The 24,240-nt window shown below is 36.8% G+C and overlaps 1 protein-coding gene across 6 annotated transcripts in view; it reads right to left on the bottom strand.

Moving 5' to 3' along the window:
* Positions 1-24,240, bottom strand: part of ATRNL1 (attractin like 1) — an 857,023-nt gene that overhangs the window by 790,082 nt on the left and 42,701 nt on the right. The gene's annotated exons all lie outside the window — the stretch shown is intronic.

Genomic DNA, 24,240 nt, shown 5'->3' with positions numbered 1-24,240 from the left:
ATTTAAATAATATAAAATGTCAGATTTACTTTAGTATGCTACAAGAGTATTAAAATAGAAAACAATGTACTCAAATATCAGTTCTGTCAGGCAAGTATGTTTACCTCTTTCATCATCAAGCCTCCATCTACAGAAATGGATATAATAATCTACCACCAAGGGTTATAATAAATATTTATTTTTTTAAAATAGTGGAAGTAAAAGCATTTAAAAATTAAAGTTTAAAAATTATTAACTATTAAACAAACATAAAAAAGATTACATTTTTCTTAGCATTATTAAGAACAACCAAAGTTTGCTTCAGTGGAGTCCTCAAAAAGAAAAAAAAATTATGCATCATAAAATAAAAATTATTAAATTAGTGCAGAATAATTTCAAATACTATAAAGTTGAAAACACAGCCTTTTCCTTTCCATATTCATGATGTTACTCATAAGTCTTGGTTTCCCCATCAGTGTTTCTCAAACATAATAGAAGGAATTCTCCTAAAGGGAATATATTTTCATCAAACTTTAGGGCTCACAAATTATTTTAATTTTAATGAAACTAAAAAATTCTCAAATACTAGACATAAACTCCTATGTTTAAATTTCTTTTATAAGCATAAAACAAACATACATTTATAAATTATATATAAGTAAATTTATAAAACTAATATTTACTGAATATGATAAATAATATTGTGTTGTTTAAAATAATGGGTCCCAAGTTAAAAATGATATTAATTCTCATAATGCCTTTTTTACATAATTTTAGCACACCTACATTATTTTGACAACATAATTCTCCCACCATTTTTCTTCAACCTACTTTTTACAAATCTTTTAAATTCATATACTATGGCATATAATCATTTACCCTTCACTTGTCACAAAAGTATTAGTACACTTCAGTTGTATTGTTTTTAGCCTACAGTAATTAAAGGGATACTACTTAATCCCAACTTTAAATTGTCAACACAACTGCTGGCATTACAATACAGTGGCATTACTCAATTATGAGATCAGGCAGTTAATCTTCAATTTGCTTATATCAAAAAGTTTTAGATTGTCATTTAATAACAAAATTTTAAAACTCCCAAGCAGAGTCTGATTTAAGAAATATTGACCCATACAGTTTTCATGTCTTCATGTGTTCACTCACCCAGATATTAATTGATTCATCTTCAAGATTTTTTTCAATGCTTACATTGTATGGCTCTGTATTTTTCAGGTACAAACTAGGAAGTATCTCAGATTATCTCTTTGATAATGATAATATTTTAAATCAGCTATACTAAACTATTATTTCTGAGTGAGAAAAGACTGTGAACTATTCCTTAGTAATCAGAGATATCAAAGGAACCTCTTTTTTAATTTAATTACAGTAACTTAGAAATCATTTAATAGTTTTATTAAAACACAGCCATGTTCATTCAGTTAAGTATTGTCTATGGCTGCTTTAGCAGAGCTGAGTGGTTGCAACAGAGCCATGTAACTTGCAAAGAAAAAGTATTTACTACCTGGCCTTTTACAGAAAAGTTTGCCAACCTCTAATTTAACTGAAAAGACATGAAATCATATAGAAATTATATATAATGCATGTATTGGTATAAATGTTGTATCTATTTTCATAAAAGGAAATATAGATTTATTTTAACATGTAAGTCAGTTATACCAAAGAAAATAGAGTAAAATGTTAATAGGTGAATCTGGGAAACGGACATTCAGATAGTCTTTGTACTATTCTTACTCTTGTATAATAACTTTTCTAAAACTTTAAAATTATTTCTAAATAAAACATTAAAAACAGGCCACCACCCAAAGGCACAGAGTTGAAAGCAGCCAAGTAATATGTGGGTATTACTTGGAAAAGAGTTTGATAGAGAACAGTGTCATGAAAAAAATCTTGAAAATTGGGTACATTTTTAAATCACCAATATATTTATCAAATCTGCATTAAAGCAAAATACTGCAGAACAAGTCTCCAGTGGACTGAATAATAGCCCTCAAAGGTATCCAGGTCTTAACCACCTGAAGCTTTGGATTTTACCTTATATGGCAAAAGGAACTTACAGATGTATTAAATTGAGGATTTTGAAATTTGGGAGAGATTATCGTGAATTATCTAAATTGGCTCTAAATATAATTACAGGTGTCCTTATAAGAGAGGGAGATTTGACTGCAGAAGGAAGCAATGTGACTATCAAAGCAAGATGCTGCAGTCCCAGATCTGAAGATAGAGGAACAGGCAAGGAGGCAAAGAATGCAGGGAATGCAGTTCCAGGAGCTGGAAAAAAATCAAAGAAACAGATGATCTCCTTTACCTTCCAAAGGAGGTGCAACCCTGCTAAGACCTTTATTTTGGCCCAGTGAAACTGATTTCCGATTTCTGACCTCCAGAATGGTAAGAGATTAACAAATGTATTTTGTTTTAAGATACCAAATTTGTGATAATTTGTTACAGCATCTGTAAAATACCAACACTAATAGTTAAATTTATTTAATTTAACAAAATATTGTTATTAATACAGAAAATAAACTTCTAATGATTTTAATTCTGTAATAGAAAATACTTAATTTTCCACCAAAAAAAAAAAAGAAAATAATCTAAATTCTTCCTCTCTTTGTTACTAGTACATCTTACGTAACTCGTGGAAACTACTAGAAGAAATGGTCTGTAGCCCAATCTGTATGTTGTCTTTATTTTACTCTAAATTAATCCATTTATAAATAGAAAGACAAGATTTATAAATATAATTCAAAGATTTAAGAAAAAAATTAGATGTCTTAATTTGAAGCTTTCTGTATTCTATAACCAAAATGACTTAAAATGTAAACTAATTAACTGAATATTAATTTAAAACACAAACAACCACACAAAGACTTCCCCACCCATTAAATAGCTAATACTAATATCTACACTTTAAGGACATCTAAGCAAGAGTCCACTTTTTAAAATTTTTTTTCTGATACTGAACAATTATACACATTTATGGTCTACATGTGATATTTTGATACATGTATACAACGTGTAATGACCAAAACAAGGTAATTAGGATATCTGTTGCCTCAAACACATTTGTGTTGTAAACATTCCAAATATTCTAGCTATGAAATATATAATAAATTATTGACTATAGTCACCCTACTATGTTATTGTACTAGAACATATTCCCTCTGTCTGACTATATTTTTGTATCCATTATCCAACCTCTCGTCATCCCTCTCTCCCCGAAACCTTTCCCAGCCTCTGGTAACCATCATTCTACTCTACCTCCATGACATCAACTTTTTTAGCCCCCACATATGAATAAGAACATACTATATGTGCAAGACTCCTTTTTTATAAAAATATATCCATACAAATTATTCTACCACTTCATACTTTAGTATCTCATGCAATATATCCCCATAACTCTCTCTGCATTACTTTTCTCAATCAGTATGGCAATTTCTCAAGGTAGTATATCTCAGCTGTTTTTTAAAGGGTGTAATAAACAAATTCACCTTATAGTGCAATTTCAAAAAGAATCTTCTCCGCAGGTTACGCACAGTTTTAAAAAACCAAAGAGTATAAATGAATTTCTAACACTGTAACTTTAAGCATTAGTGTTGGGCTGCTGAGAGATTTTTTAAGGGAAAAAGCTACTACATAATCATACAGAGTAGAATTGTGCTCTGATATGTCCCAAATATATATGTCCAGCCCCACAATCTCTCATGAATTCAAACTACTACTTGACATTTCCACTTGGATATCTATAGAGGGTCATCTCAAACTTCACATGTATAAAACTAAAACCTTGATTGTTTCCTCCCAAACCAATTCCTTCAGCACTGTTTGCCAGCTGAGTAAACGGCACTTCCATTCATCCAGTTGCTCAGGGCAAAAACTTTGGTGCCATTCTTAAGTTGCCTCTTTCTCCAACACCCCATACAACCAACCCACAAACAGACTGAATATTAATTAGGTATGCAGGGATTACAGTCTTTCCACATGTTAAAGTATAAAAGTTTCAATGACTGTTGGTAAGTAGATGTACCTCAGCATCCCACGTTATCAGTCTTGCTGTCCCTGTTCCCCTGACTCCTCACTTGAGATAATTCAAACCTCCCTACAATAGATAACTAGAGGGGTAATGCCTGGCACAACATGGCACATCAAGATCTTACTCTATTCCAATGGCCACCATCCATTTTGATTGGTGTCTGGTCTGTATCTTACTAATTATGAGAATTTTTAAATTCTAGCACCCCACGATACCCCAACCACTGATCACTGTCTCTACAACTACCATTTCAGTCCAAGCCACCACCCACTCTCACCTGGACTACTGCAATAGTCTAAAACCTGGTCTTCTTATTTCCATACTTATCCCTTTCCTATAACATTCAACTATCCAGAATGCAACCAGAATGATTAAAAACATAATTCTACTCCTATCATTCCCCTACTAATAATCCTTCAGTGACTTCCCATCATAATAAAATACAATGAAAAGTACTTAACATAGCCAACAATTACTAATGATTAGCCTCAGTATACACTTATGGAATCAATCAATCAATGGATGGATGAATGAAAAGCACCTTAAGCTGTAAAGGAGTAACAGCATGAGCTATGCAGTCAAATCTAGCTTTCCTACTTACTAGCTGTGAAACCTTGGACAAACTTACTTAATTTCTCTAAGCTTCAGTTTAATTGTGGAGCTACCACCTAGAATATAAGATTTTTCTAAAGATAAAATGAGATTCTAAGTAAAAAGCTTAATATTTAATACTATAATAAATGCTTCATAATAGTAATTTTGTTATTATTAAGACAACCTTCTCATTTTATACACAAAAAAATTAAGTATAATTAAGTCCCCATATATCAATAGTAACCTTGATTGTAAACAAATTAAACCTTCAACTTAAAAAACACAGACTGGCTGAATGGACTTTTAAAAAAGAAAAAAAAAGAAAAACATGATCCAACTGCAGGAAACTCATACCACCTGTAAAGACATATAGAGGCTGAAAATAAAGGGATAGAAAAAAAATCCATTAAAACGGAAACTAGAAAAGAGCAAGAGTAACTCTAATTAGATAAAACAGATGTTAAGTCAAAAACAATAAAGAGAGACAAAGAAGGTCATTTTACAATGATAGAGGGATCAATTCAGCAAAAGGATATAACAATTCTAAACAAATATGTAGCCATCACTGGAGCACCTAGACATATAAAGCAAATATTATTACATTTAAAGGAAGAAATTAATACATTTAAAGGGAGAAATTGGCCCTGGGCCAATCTTTGGGCCGTAGGGGTGACAGTGGCAGTCTAAGAGTGCCTGTCTTGGGCTCCCTGGCACCGTTTCTTGGCACCAGTGTTATTTGATCCAATAAAATCACAGTTGGGGACTTCAACACCCTACACTCAGCATTAGACAGATCATCCAGACAGAAAAAGAAATATTGGATTTAAACTGCACATTAGACCAAATGGACCTAGCAGACATTTACAGAACATTTCAATCAACAGCTACAAAATACACATCTTCTCATCAGCACATAAAATGTTCTCCAGGATAGACTGTATGTTAGGACACAAAAGAAAACTCAAGGAAAACAAAAAAGGGCAGGGGTTGCAATTCTAGTCTCTGATAAAACAGACTTTAAACCAACAAAGATCAAAAGAGACAAAGAAGCTACCTTTCTTCTTCGAAGAATGGTACCCTTTACCATTAAATAATGGTAAAGGGATCAATTCAACAAGAAGAGCTAACTATCCTAAATTTATATGCACCCAATACAGGAACACCCAGATTCATAAAGCATGTCCTTAGAGACTTACAAAGAGACTCCCACACCATAATAATGGGAGACTTTAACACCCCACTGTCAACATTAGACAGACCAACGAGACAGAAGGTTAACAACGATATCTAGGAATTGAAGTCAGCTCTGCACCAAGCGGACCTAATAGACATCTACAGAACTCTCCACCCCAAATCGACAGAAGATACATTCTTTTCAGCACCACATCACACTTATTCCAAAATTGACCACATAGTTGGAAGTAAAGCACTCCTCAGCAAATGTGAAAGAACAGAAGTTATAACAAGCTGTCTCTCAGACCACAGTGCAATCAAACTAGAACTCAGGATTAAGAAACTCACTCAAAACCGCTCAACTACATGGAAACTGAACAACTTGCTCCTGAATGACTACTGGGTACATAACGAAATGAAGGCAGAAATAAAGATGTTCTTGAAACTAATGAGAACAAAGACACAGAATCTCTGGGACACATTTAAAGCATTGTGTAGACGGAAATTTATAGCACTAAATGCCCACAACAGAAAGCAGGAAAGATCTAAAATTGACACCCTAACATCACAATTAAAAGAACTAGAGAAGCAAGAGCAAACACATTCAAAAGCTAGCAGAAGGCAAGAAATAACTAAGAACAGAGCAGAACTGAAGGAGATAGAGACACAAAAAACCCTTCAAAAAAAATCAATGAATCCAGGAGCTGGATTTTTGAAAAAATCAACAAAATTGATAGACCGCTAGCAAGTCTAATGAAGAAGAAAAGAGAGAAGAATCAAATAGATGCAATAAAAAATGATAAAGGGGATATCACCACCGATCCCAAAGAAATACAAACTACCATCAGAAAATACTATAAACATCTCTATGCAAATAAACTAGAAAATCTAGAAGAAATGGATAAATTCCTGGACACATACACCCTCCCAAGACTAAACCAGGAAGAAGTTGAATCCCTGAATAGACCAGGCTCTGAAATTGAGGCAATAATTAATAGCTTACCAACCAAAAAATGTCCAGGACCAGACAGATTCACAGCCGAATTCTACCAGAGGTATAAGGAGGAGCTGGTACCATTCCTTCTGAAACTATTCCAACAAATAGAAAAAGAGGGAATCCTCCCTAACTCATTTTATGAGGCCAGCATCATCCTGATACCAAAGCCTGGCAGAGACACAACAAAAAAAGAGAATTTTAGACCAATATCTCTGATGAACATCAATGCAAAAATCCTCAATAAAATCCTGGCAACACATCCAATCCAGCAACACATCAAAAAGCTTATCCACCATGATCAAGTGGGCTTCATCCCTGAGATGCAAGGCTAGTTCAACATATGTAAATCAATAAACGTAATCCAGCATATAAACAGAACCAAAGACAAAAACCACATGATTATCTCAATAGATGCAGAAAAGGCCTTTGACAAAATTCAACAGCACTTCATGCTAAAAAACTCTCAATAAATTAGGTATTGATGGGATGTATCTCAAAATCATAAGAGGTATTTATGACAAACCCACAGCCAATATCATACCGAATGGGCAAAAACTGGAAGCATTCCCTTTGAAAATGGGCACAAGACAGGGATGCCCTCTCTCACCAGTCCTATTCAACATAGTGTTGGAAGTTCTGGCCAGGGCAATCAGGCAGGAGAAAGAAATAGAAGGTATTCAATTAGGAAAAGAGGAAGTCAAATTGTCCCTGTTTGCAGATGACATGATTGTATATTTAGAAAACCCCATCATCTCAGCCCAAAATCTCCTTAAGCTGATAAGCAACTTCAGCAAAGTCTCAGGATACAAAATCATGTGCAAAAATCACAAGCATTCTTATACACCAATAACATTCAAACAGAGAGGCAAATCATGAGTGAACTCCCATTCACAACTGCTTCAAAGGGAATAAAATACCTAGGAATCCAACTTACAAGGGATGTGAAGGACCTCTTCAAGGAGAACTACAAACCACTGCTCAATGAAATAAAAGAGGACACAAACAAATGGAAGAACATTCCATGCTCATGGACAGGGAGAATCAACATCGTGAAAATGGCCATACTGCCCAAGGTAATTTATAGATTCAATGCCATCCCCATCAAGCTACCAATGACTTTCTTCATAGAATTGGAAAAAAACTACTTTAAAGTTCATATGGAACCAAAAAAGAGCCCACATTGCCAAGACAATCCTAAGCCAAAAGAACAAAGCTGGAGGCATCATGCTACCTGACTTCAAACTATACTACAAGGCTACAGTAACCAAAACAGCATGGTACAGGTACCAAAACAGAGATATAGATCAATGGAACAGAGCAGAGCCCTCAGAAATAATATCACACATCTACAGCCATCTGATCTTTGACAAACCTGACAAAAACAAGAAATGGGGAAAGGATTCCCTATTTAATAAATGGTTCTGGGAAAACTGGCTAGCCATATGTAGAAGGCTGAAACTGGATCCCTTCCTTACACCTTATACAAAAATTAATTCAAGATGAATTAAAGACTTAAATGTTGGACCTAAAACTATAAAAACCCTAGAAGAAAACCTAGGCAATACCATTCAGGACACAGGCATGGGCAAGGACTTCATGTCTAAAACACCAAAAGCAATGGCAACAAAAGCCAAAATTGACAAATGGGATCTAATTAAACTAAACAGCTTCTGCAAGCAAAAGAAACTACCATCAAAGTGAACACGCAACCTACAGAATGGGAGCAAGTTTTTGCAACGTACTCATCTGGCAAAGGGCTAATATCCAGAATCTACAAAGAACTCCAACAAATTTACAAGAAAAAAACAACCCCATCAAAAAGTGGGCAAAGGATATGAACAGACACTTCTCAAAAGAAGACATTTAGGCAGTCAACAGACACATGAAAAAATGCTCATCATCACTGGCCATCAGAGAAATGCAAATCAAAACCACAATGAGATACCATCTCACACCAGTTAGAATGGCGATCATTAAAAAGTCAGGAAACAACAGGTGCTGGAGAGAATGTGGAGAAATAGGAATGCTTTTACACTGCTGGTGGGATTGTCAATTAGTTCAACCATTGTGGAAGACAGTGTGGCGATTCCTCAAGGATCTAGAACTAGAAATACCATTTGACCCAGCCATCCCATTACTGGGTATATACCCAAAGGATTATAAATCATGCTGCTATAAAGACACATGCACACGTATGTTTATTGCGGCACTATTCACAATAGCAAAGACTTGGAACCAACCCAAATGTCCATCAATGATAGACTGGATTAAGAAAATGTGGCACATATACACCATAGCATACTATGCAGCAATAAAAAAGGATGAGTTCATGTCCTTTGTAGGGACATGGATGAAGCTGGAAACCATCATTCTCAGCAAACTATCGCAAGGACAGAAAACCAAACACCGCGTGTTCTCACTCATAGGTGGGAATTGAACAATGAGAACATTTGGACACAGGAAGGGAAACATCACACCAAGGCCTGTCATGGGGTGGGGGGAGCAGGGAGGGATAGCATTAGGAGATATACCTAATGTAAATGATGAGTTAATGGGTGCAGCACACCCACGTGGCACATGTATACATATATAACAAACCTGCAAGTAGTACACATGAGTCCTAGAACTTAAAGTATAATAATAAAAAAACTTCAAAAAAATTTTAAAAATCAAAATCATGCCTTGTGAAACCACAATGAAATAAAACTAGAAATCAATGAAAAGAGGAACTTTGGAAACTGTACAAATACATGCAAATTTAAAAACATGTTCCTAAATGATCAAAGGATTAAAGAATAAATTAAAGAGAAAATAAAAAAACTTTTTGAAACAAATGAAAATCAAAACATAACATACTAAAAGCTATTGGATACAGCAAAAGCAATGCTAAGAAGGAAGTTTACAGCAATAAGTATCTACATCAAAAAAGCAGAAAGGTTTAAAATGAACTAATGATGCACCTCAAAGAATTAGAAAAGTAAGAAGAAACCAAACTCAAAATTACTAGAAGAAGATAAATAATAAAGATAAAAGCAGAACTAAATGAAATAGAGGCGGGGAAAAAAAAATACAAAGGATCAACATGAAAAGATGTGGTCTACCAATAAACCACTTGCTAGATTAAGCAACAACAACAAAAAATGAGAAAACCCAAATCAACAAAATCAGAAATGTAAAAGGACACGTTACAACTGATACCACAGAAATACAAAAGATTATCAAAGATTATTATAAATAACTATACACTAACAAACTGGAAAACAAATACTCACATATACCCCATAAATATTTAAATATTATGTATCAATAAAAAATAAGTAAAAGGGAAAGTAAGCAAAAAATAATCTTACTCCAGGATTTTAGACTTTTTGATGTAATTTTGGCTCATACCCTTAATTTATATTTCATCTATACTACTATGAAAAAAGCATTCATTTTAATGTTGAAGTGGTACATGTTTAAAGAGCCAACTATATTTATTTTCTTTTTGCAGTTTTCAACTGAACACATTAAATAAATATTGCTAACTCTGAATTCTATCAAATGCAGGTTGCTGATATAATTTTGGGTATTTTAAAGAAGTCTAATAACCAGAAAAAAAAAAAACACACCCTAACAGTATCTCTAAGGTGGTACTTCAGTTTGTTTTCTTACATGTGAGTCACAGAAATTAATTTGGCTAGCTTTAGGGAAAATGGGACTGTATTGAAAAAATATGTAGAAATTCAGAGAGTTTTTCAAAGAGAAAAATCAAGCTTAGAATAGACAGGTACCTGGATTTTTTCATCCCAGCAAGACTATGCTACGTTAGCAAAAGGCAATTTCCCAGAAGAAACTGGATTGTTAATAAGAAGTGGAAGATATGCTGGGAATAAAGATTTTAAGAGCAAGAGGGGTAAACGTAGCTTGTTGTAATCATTCCAGATATAGTCTTATGATTTAGTATGTACTGAATCTGAAGTTCTCCAATAAAAGTCAAAACAAGATTTCAATGCAAGTGTTCTCTCTTCTAACATCATTTTAAAAATTTGATTTTGTTACAGTATCCAAAGTATTCTACACATGTTCTAGACCCATAAAATCAATCTCCAAAGGCCAGGTATTAACTTTTGTCTATTTTAAATATCCACAACTATTCTGACAATCTGTTAATTTTATAAGACAATGAATTGTGTGAGTGGTAATCATTATACTAGATCTGTTCCAAGAATACTTGGCTCTTACAGTTTCGGTCAATGATGCTATTGTGGCATGGAAACAAATTGCCCTCTTGTTTAAAGATCAATGGTTTCCAATTTACTCTTTTTGGGCTGCAGAAGGCTTAAAACAAAGTTTTACAAGGAATCTCAATATGTAAAATATTGCAAAGTGATAACACTATGGTTGAGGCAGAAAAGGAAGAGTCACTTATCTTCCATCCTACCCCAACCCATCTCCTTATATAACCCTTGCAACACACATTTTGAAAACTCCTGGTATTATCAAAATATGTATGCTTAGAAAAGACTAACTTCAAAAATTTTAAAGACCAGATTTTTGAATAATCGTAACTGTCAAAATCATATTCCAAAAACATCTAAAATAATAAATTATAAAATAATGAAAGCATGTATGTCAAAATTTCTTCTAGGTACAAAAGTTAAACTGCCCATTTTATTAGACTGGTGCATGTATAATGCTCACAGAATATGTAAATAGTTGCCTAATATATAAATATTAATCACAAATTCAATTTTTTTATTAATAAAATGTACTGAACCTCATTGCAAACAGAAGATTTTACTAAATCAAACTATTACAAAATGTCTACTTACTAAAAAGGAAACTGCTACTGTATTATCAGCCAGTCAAGCATAAACAGCAAGACACTATTTCAATTCACTTTGATCAAGTTATCATCCCAAGACTCAGACAAGGGCAAATAATCTCTTTGTATAAATAATGAAATTTATAACCAGATAGTTAATTGACTTTCCCAAGATAAGTTTAATTGTGAATAGAGAATAGTTCCTCCATAAATTGAAATAACATTAAGAAATATTCATGCTAAGAATTTTCATGGCCCAGGCACGGTGGCTCACGCCTGTAATCCTAGCACTTTGGGCGGCTAAGGCGGGCAGACCACGAGGTCAGGAGTTTTGAGACCAGCCTGGCCAAAGTAGTGAAACGCCGTCTCTAGTAAAAATACAAAAAATTGGCCGGGCGCAGTGGCTCAAGCCTGTAATCCCAGCACTTTGGGAGGCTGAGGCAGGCGGATCACGAGGTCAGGAGGTCGAGACCATCCTGGCTAACACGGTGAGACCCCATGAAACCCCGTCTCTACTAAAAAATACAAAAAATTAGACGGGCATGGTGGCAGGCGCCTGCAGTCCCAGCTACTCCGGAGGCTGAGGCAGGTGAATAGCGTAAACCCAGGAGGCGGAGCTTGCAGTGTGCCGAGATCGCGCCACTGCACTCCAGCCTGGGCGACAGCATGAGACTCCGTCTCAAAAAAAAAAATACAAAAACTTAGCTGGCCGTGGTGGTGGGCACCTGTAATCCAGCTACTTGGGAGGCTGAGGCAGGAGAATCACTTGAAACTGGGAGGCGGAGGTTGCAGTGAGCCAAGATAGCCCACTGCACTCCAGCCCAGGCGGCAGTGGAAGACTCTGTCTCAAAAAAAAAAAAAAAGAAAAAGAAAAAAAATTCTCATATTATTGACTGAATGCCTGTGTCCCTTCAAAATTTATATGTTGAAACCCTAACTCCCAACGTGATAGTATTAGTAGGTAGGGCTCTGGACAGGTAATTAGATTTAGATAAGGTTATCAGGGTAGGGTCCTCATGGTGAGATCAGTGCCTTACAAGGAGAGACCAGAGAGCTTGCTCACTCTCTCCAGCTCTCACAAGTTCGCACTCTCACGTGCGTTCTCTCTCCCTCTCTCTCTCTCTGGCTCTCTCTTGCTCTCGCTCTCTCCTCCTCCCCTTCTCTCTGTCATATAAGGATAGAACAAAAAGGCAGTCATCTTGTTTTTTCTTTATGTGGCAGAGTGAGAGGGCCAGGAAGGTGGCCCTCACCATGATAGCACCCTGGTATTGGACTTCCAGTCTCCAGAACTGTGAGAAATAAATGCCTATTGTTTAAGCGACCTAATCTGTGGTATTTTGTTATAGCAGCCTGAGCTAAGACATTATGCTTTGAAGAAAATTGATAAACCATGTTAAGAGTATGGACAGGGCAATACACACTATAAAAAAAGAAATCCCAAGAAAGATTTAAGACCTTGGTTCTGATCAGCTGAAAATGACAAACGTAGAATTAGCTATATCGAGAGCAGGATTTGTTCATTTTACATTGTCCTACGCAGTCAGAGGCAACAAAATCTTATAAAGTCAGAGGCAACAAAATAAGTGGTTATAAATAGTTCAACATAAGGCAAGCTTATCTAAGAAAGGAATTTATATGCCTAGCACAGGATACTCTGAATTTTGTTGTGACCCACAGTTCAGTCTTTGGTTCGATTCTCTCTCTCTCTATGCTAACTTTCCTGGTAATCTCATCCAATTTCATCAATGGTTTCCAATTTAATATTTAAGCCAACACCTCCAAATTTATATCTACAGTACAGATCTCTCTCCATCAATTTCCAGACCCATATATCCAACTGCCTCCTCACTATCTCCTTTTGAATATCTCAAAGATATCTCTAACTTGGCATACCATAACCAAATATTCTTCCTAAAATCTTCCTCATATTAGTTGATGACAACTCTTGTCTTTCCATTTGCTCAAACCAAAAACCTTAGTCATCTTTGACTCTTCTTTCCCTCACCCCCCACATCTAGACCATCAGCAAATCCTATTAATCCTGCATTAAAATCACATTCAGTATTCAAGCCATTGTCACCACCTCCATAGCTACCAACCTGTCCAAGCTACCATCATAATCATCTCTCACCTAGATTATAGCAGTAGCCTCTGAACTGGTATACTGCTACTACAGTCTATTCTCAGGTGGAAACCAATAGGAGCTTTATAAAACTAAGCCATATAATATTAATATGCTGCTCAAAATCCTTCAATGGCTCCCTCATTTCACTTAGGGTAAGAGTCAAAATCCTCACAATGGTCTACAAAGCTAAGAATATTTAGCTGATATAGCTCCATCCTTCACGAATCTCCATCCCCTCCAGCAACCCCTTAATTCCACATCCCTAACCATCTCCCTTGTTGTGTAACTTCTGAGTTCATATCTGACTAATCTCCCCATCAGTAATTCAATTCCAGCCACAATGGCCTTTTTACTGGTCCTTATGCACACCTGGCTTGCTCTTGCCTTAGGGTCTTTGAACTGACAAGTCTCTGCCTAGAATGTTCTTCCCCTAGATATCTATATGGTTGAACTCTCTCGCTTGCTTAAAGTCTTTTCTCACATGTCATCTTCTCCATAAAACCTAAGCATATCATCATATTTTAAATGTAACCCCCAGATCTTTCTATTCCTCTTTCTCTGTTCTACTTTAATTTTCCATTGTACTTATCACCTTCTAACATACTATATAATGTATATTTATTATTTAGGGTCTGTCTCTCCTAGCTTGAATGTAAGTTCCACAAGGATCTTTGTCTTCTTTGTTCCATGATGTATCCCAAGGACCTAGAGCAGTCTCTAGCACTTAATAGAAGCTCAAAAAAAGAAACTGTTACATTAATAAATGAAAAAGATAAATAAATGAATTCATGAAAAAGGGCTGTCATATATACATTTTAATGCTGCTTTTATTTTCAAACAGTCAACTTTCTTAGTAGGTTAAGAGTAAAAATTTAGTTTTATTAGCTCTCACAAAAAAGTCAGATCTGCTGTTTTTGCTAAGTGGGAAGAATTTAACGGAATTAAACGCATTACCTGTCACTTCTCCCTCCTCAAAGTTAGAAGAGAAGAAATAGATTGACCGTGTTCATTATTATTATATTTCTAAAGGAAAATGTAAGCTACTTTATGAATTTCTTCAAGGCAACCTATAATCTCATGTGTATACTATCCTAAAATAACTAAATATGTCCTTATATGTTATATGACTAACCCAGATAAAATACTTCAGATAAAATATTCATGAGTTTGAGTTGAAAGTTTTTACATTTTTCTAAGTCAAACAAAACTACCAAGTTTCTACAACTTGAATGCCAGAGTTTAAGTGAGTTTTCTGGTAGTCAATACTGCCACCCAATGGCAAATGTTAAAATCTAAAACCAAAGGATTGAAACAAAATAAGACCAAGATTCCAAGAACCAATGCTTGATAAAATAACATTTTAAAAAATGTTCAAATTCAATTGCTTCTCTCAATGTTCAGAAGTAATTATACAGGAAGTAAATAACATAGTTTATTAGAGTAATAATCTTATAAAACATCTCTAGTTGAATGTCTACATATCACTATACTAGTAAACTAATACATTTCTAATTCATTCATTCAATAGCAACAACAAATGCAAGTGGCTAGTACATGCCATGCACTATATTAGGTTCTGGAAACCCAAAGATGATCAAAACATAATCATTCTTAACTTCTTGGAGTTTATATTCCACTGGGAAAGATAATCAAAGAATCATACAAGCACATAATTATAAACAGGGATAAATGATATAAATTTAAAAGATAGGGTCCTATGACAGCATATTACAGGGGGATCTGACCTGGACTTAGAATATGAATGGGGTAAGGGTTTTCTAGGAAGAATTTTGGAATTAAGAAAGGTCTTGAGATAGTGAAGGACAAAGAGCATCTGAGAAACTGGAGTAAGTTACAATAAAGTGTGACTTTAAATAAAGATCAGAGGCACTACGCAACGAAACTATTAAATTACATGATTTACATTTCCAGATACTGTATTTCAATCAATAATTTAAGAGTTTAAAACAGCCAACTTCAATCCTTATATGAGAACTGTAGCTGAATTGAATTAAAAAGGAATACTAAAAACATAAAAATGTCCTGAAGACATTTAAAAGAATCGAGGAATAGGATTGAGCAGGACATTCTGGAATAGAAAAGGAACAGGAACAATTTGATAACAGTTAAGCAACTCTCTTACATATAAATGATGGTGACCTGTTTTTCACTGTTCTCTGTAGAATAGGAAAAAAAATCTGTTGTAATACATTAAGAAAAAATTGTATGCTGAAGCTTGCTGGTTTGTCTCTTAACCTGTCTACCCCTACATCTAGTCCACATTACAAAGTTTCTCTGAGTAGACATGAGAGAACAAATTAGCCCATTCCTTGTTAATTATGGTAACAATCTATAGTTAAAAATATATTATTTGAATTTTTTATTTGTTTGGGAATCTCAATCATTTGAATCCCCTTTCCTGTGTTTGGGAGAATCCTTTATTGTGTGGATTTTGTTCAGAAAGAGAACCTCTTTCACTACATATAACAGAAAAGTTAAATTCCCTATTTCATATCTCTAGGCAGCCACGGTATGGACAAGACCTAGGTTTAGCCAAGCAGATACTATTAAGCAGGACTCAGTCTTAATAAGTGATGCAAAGATGTAAAGACAATTTACAATTCTTTCTCTCCATTCCTGTAGCATGCAGTACCTACTGAAAGGGTGCCAGTGGTAGTAACCCAGGATCCTGTGGCAATGACAGGAATATCCTACTCAAACTTTCCATTGGCTTCATCTTTGCTGTAGGCTACCCTTTATTTGTATCTGGCCTCTTTCCAACAATAGTTTATCCAGTCTTCTCATTTCTCTTGTGAGCTACTCAATATCCTTTTGTATTATTCAGAGAACAGGTTGAGTGAAGCAAAATAAGTTGCTAAAATAAGGGAAAAGCTTATTTCTCTCTAATGAACATTCTAGAGATGAATGGGCCAGTGCTACTTATTATAGTTGTTGCCATTTATCAGCCATATGAAAATATCTGAATGATCTAATATTTGCATACAGATTTTCTACTCACATCCTACCAATCTAAACTTAGTAACTGATATGGTTTGGTTGTGTCCTCACCCAAATCTCATCTTGAATTCCCACGTTATGGAAGGGACCCAGTAGGAGGTAACTGAAACATGGGGGTAGGTCTTTCCTGTGCTCTTCTCTTGATAGCAAGTAAGTCTCACAAGATCTGATGGTTGTAAAAAGGGGAGTTTCCCTGCACAATCTTTTTTCTGTTGTCTGCCGCCATGTGAGACATGCCTTCCACCTTCCACCATGATTGTGAGGCCTCCGCAACCATGTGGAACTGTAAGTCCATTAAATCTCTTTGTTTTGTAAATTGCCTGGTCTCAGGTATGTCTTTATCAGCAGTGTGAAAACAGACTAATACAGTAAATTGGTACCAGTAGAGTGGAGCGCGGCTGAAAAGATACCCGAAAATGTAGAAGTGACTTTGGAACTGCATAACAGGCAGAGGTTGAAAGGCTTTGAAAGGCTCAGAAGAAGACAGAAAAATGTGGGAAAGTGTGGACTCCCTAGAGACTTGTCGAATGACTTTGACAAAAATGCTGATAATCATATGGACAATGAAATCCAGGCTGAGGTGGTCTCAGATGGAGATGAGGAGGAACTTGTTGGGAAATGGAACAAAGGTGACTCTTGTTTTGTTTTAGCAAAGAGATTCGTGGCATTTTGCCCCTGCCCTAGAGATTTGTGGAGCTTTGAACTTGAGAAAGATGATTTAGGGTATCTGGTGGAAGAAATTTCTAAGCAGCAAAGCATTCAAGATATGACTTGGATTCTGTTAAAGGCATTCAGTTTTAAAAGGGACACACAGCATAAAAGTTTGGAAAATGTGCAGCCTGACAATGCCATAGAAAAGAAAATCCCATTTTATAAGGAGAAAGCTGGCTGCATAAATTTGCATAAGTAATGAAGAGCTGAATGTTAATCACCAAGACAATGGGGAAAATGTCTCCAGGGCATGTCAGTGGTCTTCACAGCAGCCCCTCCCATCACAGGCCCAGAGGCCTATGAGGAAAAGATGGCTTCATGGCTCAGGCCCAGGGCCCCCCTGCTCTGTACAGCCTAGGGACTTGGTACCCTGTATTCCAGCCACTCCAGCCATGGCTAAAAAGGGCCAAGGTACAGTTCTGGATGTTGCTTCAGAGGGTGGAAGCCCCAGGCCTTGGCAGCTTCCATGTGGTGTTGAGCCTTCAGGTACATGCAAGTCAAAAATTGAGGTTTGGGAACCTTCACCTAGATTTCAGAGGATGTATGAAAATGCCTGGATGCCCAGGCAGAAGTCTGCTGCAGGGGCAGAGCCCTCATGGAGAACCTCTGCTAGGGCAGTGCAGAAGGGAAACGTAGGGTTGGACCCCCACACAGAGTCCCTACTGGGGCACCACCTAGTGGAGCTGTGAGAAGAGGGCCACTGTCCTCAAGACCCCAGTAATGGTAGATCCACCAACAGCTTGCACCATGTGCCTGGAAAAGCCACAGACACTCAATGCCAGCCCCTGAAAGCAAGTGGGAGGTGGGACTAAACCCTGCAAAGCCACAGGAGCAGAGCTGCCCAAGACCATGGGAGCCCACCTCTTGCATCAGCGTGACCCAGATGTGAGACCTGAAGTCAAAGGAGATCATTTTGGAGCTTTAAGGTTTGACTGCACTGCTGGATTTCAGACTTGCATGAGGCCTGTAGCCCCTTCGCTTTGCCAATTTCTCCCATTTGGAATGGCTGTATTTACCCAGTAGCTGTACCCTGATTGTTATCTAGGAAGTAACTAACTTGCTTTTGATTTTACAGGCTCACAGGCAGAAGGGACTTGCCTTGTCTCAGATGAGACTTAGGACTTTAGAGTTAATGCTGAAATGAGTTATGACTTCGGGGGACTGTTGGGAAGGCATCATTGGTTTTGAAATGTGAGGACATGAGATTTGGGAGGGGCCAGTGGCAGAATGATATGGTTTGGCTGTGTCCCCACCCAAATCTCATCTTGAATTCCCATGTGTTGTGGGCAGGACCCAGTAGGAGGTAACTGAATCATGGGGGCAGGTCTTTCCCATGCTATTCTCATGATAGCAAATAAGACTCACAAGATCTGATGGTTTTAAAAAGGGGGAGCTTCCCTGTACAAGCTCTCTTATCTTGTCTGCTGCCATGTGAGACATGCCTTCCACCTTGTGCCATGATTGTGAGGCCCCCCCAGACATGTGGAATTGTAAGTCCATTAAATCTCTTTCTTTTGTAAATTGCCCAGTCTTGGGTATGTCTTTATCAACAGCATAAAACAGACTAATACAGTAACATAGCCAAACTAGCTGCAAGGCAGCATGAGAAATTTGGTATGTAGATGGAAGGCCATGTGCTGAGCTAAATGAGAATTCTATTACAATGACAATTCTATAATGAATGCTGGGAGACAGCAGTCTCTGTCTCTGCATACTTTCCAATAACTGACTTTTCTGCTCAAGTAAGCCAGATTGTTTCTGTTGCTTTCAACCAAAGACCTCCCATCATTCAGATTTTTTTTTGAGACGGATTTTCATTCTTGTTGCCCAGGCTGGAGTGCAATGGTGCGATCTTGGCTCACAACCTCCACCTCCTGGGTTCAAGTGATTCTCCTGCCTCAGCCTCCTCAGATTTTTTAAAAGTTATATAAAACAGAGAAACATGCAGCTACTCGGAAGGGAGCTGGTGGGAGGAACATCATACTTTGGAATCTACTTTGAAAATTACTGTTCTATTGTGTTCTTTACACATGAACATGAATTCAATTTCTTATATCTTGCTTTTCATGTGTTATAAAAATTGCTCTTCTATCCCAATGTTTGGAAGCCATTTTAAGGGATCAGTTCTTTTCAAAGTTGCCTTTTTCCCTCAGGTGACTTACTAAAATTTAAACAAATTTTACAGAAGCAACCAAGATGTCCTTCAGTAGGTGAATGGATAAACAAACTGTGGTACATCCATACAATGGAATATTATTCAGTGCTGAAAAGGAATTAGCTATCAAGCCATAAAAAGACATGGAGGAAACTTAAACATATCTTGTCAAGTCAAAAAGGCCAATCATAAAAAGCTACATACTGTATGATTACAACCATATGATATTTGGGAAAAGGCAAAATTGTGGAGACAGTAAAAAGATCAGTGGTTGGCAGGGGTAGGGGGAGGAAAGAATGAATAGGCAGAGCATAGGAGATTTTTAGGTTAAAAAAACTATTCTGTTGATACTATAATGGTGGATACATGTAATGATACATTTGTCCAAACCCACAGGAATGTCCAACACTGACAGTGAACCCTAATGTAAACTATCACTTTGGTTGATAATGATTTGTCAGTGTGAGCTCATGAACTGTAATGAATATACACTCTGGTGGGAGATATTGATAATGAGAGAAGCTGTGTATGCATTGGGGCAGGAGGTAAATGGGAATTCTCTGTACCTTCTGCTCAATTTTCCTGTGAACCTCAAACTATGAAGTCTATTTTTTTTATTTTACTGTCATAGAAGCAGATGAGTCTACACAGGTCCCTATACTTTTAGTCATATATTTAATATGTATATATCATTATCTTTGACAACTATACTTTATGACAAAATTAAATATTATACAACAAACTTGTGTGCCCTCAAGTAGTCCCAGCTACTCTAAAGGCCAAGGTGGGAGGATCACTGGAGCCCAGGAGTTTGAGACCAGCCTGAGCAACATAGAAAGATCTCATCTCTAAAAAAAAAAACAATTTAATTAGCTGGGAATGGTGGTGTGCAACCTGTGGTGCCAGCTACTCAGGAGGCTGAGGTGGGAGGATCATTTCAGCATGGAAGGTCAACGCTGCAAAGAGCTGCGATCATGCCACTGCACTCTAGCCTGAGCCACAGAGTGAGAATCTATCTCCAAGAGAAAGAAAAACCAAAGAAAAAAAAATGACACACAAGACCAGGTAGGTTAAGCAAAAGAGAAATGTTAGGAAGGAACTCAAGACTTAACATACTTTGAAGTCAGGTAGCGTGATGCCTCCAGCTTTGTTCTTTTGGCTTAGGATTGACTTGGCAATGCAGGCCCTTTTTGGTTCCATATGAACTTTAAAGTAGTTTTTTCCAATTCTGTGAAGAAACTCATTGGTAGCTTGATGGGGATGGCACTGATCTATAAATTACCTTGGGCAGTATGGCCATTTTCACAATATTGATTCTTCCTATCCATGAGCATAGAATGTTCTTCCATTTGTTTGTGTCCTCTTTTATTTCGTTGAGCAGTGGTTTGTAGTTCTCCTTGAAGAGGTCCTTCACATCCCTTGTAAGTTGGATTCCTAGGTATTTTATTCTCTTTGAAGCAATTGTGAATGGGAGTTCACTCATGATTTGCCTCTCTGTTTGAATGTTATTGGTGTATAACAATGCTTGTGATTTTTGCACATGATTTTGTATCCTGAGACTTTGCTGAAGTTGCTTATCAGCTTAAGGAGATTTTGGGCTGAGATGATGGGGTTTTCTAAATATACAATCATGTCATCTGCAAACAGGGACAATTTGACTTCCTCTTTTCCTAATTGAATACCTTCTATTTCTTTCTCCTGCCTGATTGCCCTGGCCAGAACTTCCAACACTATGTTGAATAGGACTGGTGAGAGAGGGCATCCCTGTCTTGTGCCCATTTTCAAAGGGAATGCTTCCAGTTTTTGCCCATTCGGTATGATATTGGCTGTGGGTTTGTCATAAATACCTCTTATGATTTTGAGATACATCCCATCAATACCGAATTTATTGAGAGTTTTTAGCATGAAGGGCTGTTGAATTTTGTCAAAGGCCTTTTCTGCATCTATTGAGATAATCATGTGGTTTTTGTCTTTGGTTCTGTTTATATGCTGGATTACGTTTATTGATTTGCATATGTTGAACTAGCCTTGCATCTCAGGGATGAAGCCCACTTGATCATGGTGGATAAGCTTTTTGATGTGTTGCTGGATTGGATGTGTTGCCAGGATTTTATTGAGGATTTTTGCATTGATGTTCATCAGAGATATTGGTCTAAAATTCTCTTTTTTTGTTGTGTCTCTGCCAGGCTTTGGTATCAGGATGATGCTGGCCTCATAAAATGAGTTAGGGAGGATTCCCTCTTTTTCTATTGATTGAAATAGTTTCAGAAGGAATGGTACCAGCTCCTCCTTGTACCTCTGGTAGAATTCAGCTGTGAATCCGTCTGGTCCTGGACATTTTTTGGTTGGTAAGCTATTAATTATTGCCACAATTTCAGAGCCTGTTATAGGTCTATTCAGAGATTCAACTTCTTCCTGGTTAGTCTTGGGAGGGTGTACGTGTCGAGAAATTATCCATTTCTTCTAGATTTTCTAGTTCATTTGCATAGAGGTGTTTATAGTATTCTCTGATGGTTGTTTGTATCTCTGTGGGATCTGTGGTGATATCCCCTTTATCATTTTTTATTGCATCTATTTGATTCTTCTCTCTTTTCTTCTTTATTAGTCTTGCTAATGGTCTATCAATTTTGTTGATCTTTTCAAAAAACCAGCTCATGGATTCACTGATTTTTTGAAGGGTTTTGTGTCTCTATCTCCTTCAGTTCTGCTCTGATCTTAGTTATTTCTTGCCTTCTGCTAGCTTTTGAATGTTTTTGCTCTTGCTTCTCTAGTTCTTTTAATTGTGATGTTAGGGTGTCAATTTTAGATCTTTCCTGCTTTCTGTTGTGGGCATTTAGTGCTATAAATTTCCGTCTACACAATGCTTTAAATGTGTCCCAGAGATTCTGTGTCTTTGTTCTCATTGGTTTCAAAGAACATCTTTATTTCTGCCTTCATTTCGTTATGTACCCAGTAGTCATTCAGGAGCAAGTTGTTCAGTTTCCATGTAGTTGAGCGGTTTTGAGTGAGTTTCTTAATCCTGAGTTCTAGTTTGATTGCACTGTGGTCTGAGAGACAGCTTGTTATAACTTCTGTTCTTTCACATTTGCTGAGGAGTGCTTTACTTCCAACTATGTGGTCAATTTTGGAATAAGTGCGATGTGGTGCTGAGAAGAATGTATATTCTGTCATTTGGGGTGGAGAGTTCTGTAGATGTCTATTAGGTCCGCTTGGTGCAGAGCTGAGTTCAATTCCTGGATATCGCTGTTAACCTTCTGTCTCGTTGATCTGTCTAATATTGACAGTGGGGTGTTAAAGTCTCCCATTATTATTGTGTGGGAGTCTAAGTCTCTTTGTGGGCCTCTAATGACTTGCTTTATGAATCTGGGTGCTCCTGTATTGGGTGCATATATATTTAGGATAGTCAGCTCTTCTTGTTCAATTGATCCCTTTACCATTAAGTAATGGCCTTCTTTGTCTCTTTTGATCTTTGTTGGTTGAAAGTCTGTTTTATCAGAGACTAGGACTGCAACCTCAGGCTTTTTTTGTTTTCCATTTGCTACCCGACTTCAAACTATATTACAAGGCTATAGTAACCAAAACAGCATGGTACTGGTATCAAAACAGAGATATAGACCAATGGAACAGAACAGAGCCCTCAGAAATAATACCACACATCTACAACCATCTGATCTTTGACAAACCTGACAAAAACAAGAAATGGGGAAAAGATTCCCTATTTAATAAATGGTTCTGGTAAAACTGGCTAGCCATATGTAGAAGGCTGAAACTGGATCTCTTCCTTACACCTTATACAAAAAATAATTCAAGATGAATTAAAGACTTAAATGTTGGACTGAAAACCATAAAAACCCTAGAAGAAAACCTAGGCAATACCATTCAGGACATAGGCATGGGCAAGGACTTCATGTCTAAAACACCAAAAGCAATGGCAACAAAAGCCAAAATTGACAAATGGGATCTAATTAAACTAAAGAACTTCTGCACAGCAAAAGAAACTACCATCAGAGTGAAAATGCAACCTACAGAATGGGAGAAAATTTTTGCAATCTGCTCATCTGACAAAGGGCTAATATCCAGAATCTACAAAGAACTCCAACAAATTTACAGGAAAAAATCAAACAACCCCATCAAAAAGTGGGCGAGGGATATGAACAGACACTTCGCAAAAGAAGACATTTATGCAGCCAACAGACACATGAAAAAATGCTCATCATCACTGGCCATCAGAGAAATGCAAATCAAAACCACAATGAGATACCATCTCACACCAGTTAGAATGGCGATCATTAAAAAGTCAGGAAACAACAGGTGCTGGAGAGAATGTGGAGAAATAGGAACACTTTTACACTGTTGGTGGGACTGTAAACTAGTTCAACCATTGTGGAAGACAGTGTGGGATTCCTCAAGGATCTAGAACTAGAAATACCATTTGACCCAGCCATCCCATTACTGGGTATATACCCAAAGGATTATAAATCATGCTGCTATAAAGACACATGCACACATATGTTTATTGCGGCACTATTCACAATAGCGAAGACTTGGAACCAACCCAAATGTCCATCAATGATAGACTGGATTAAGAAAATGTGGCACAAATACACCATGGAATACTATACAGCCATAA

The sequence above is a fragment of the Pan paniscus genome, chromosome 8 (genome assembly GCF_029289425.2).
Source record: "Pan paniscus chromosome 8, NHGRI_mPanPan1-v2.0_pri, whole genome shotgun sequence".
In the NCBI taxonomy this organism is placed as follows: domain Eukaryota; kingdom Metazoa; phylum Chordata; class Mammalia; order Primates; family Hominidae; genus Pan; species Pan paniscus.
The sequence above is the reverse complement of the archived record's forward strand: the minus strand, read 5'-3'. Positions and strand labels throughout refer to the sequence as shown.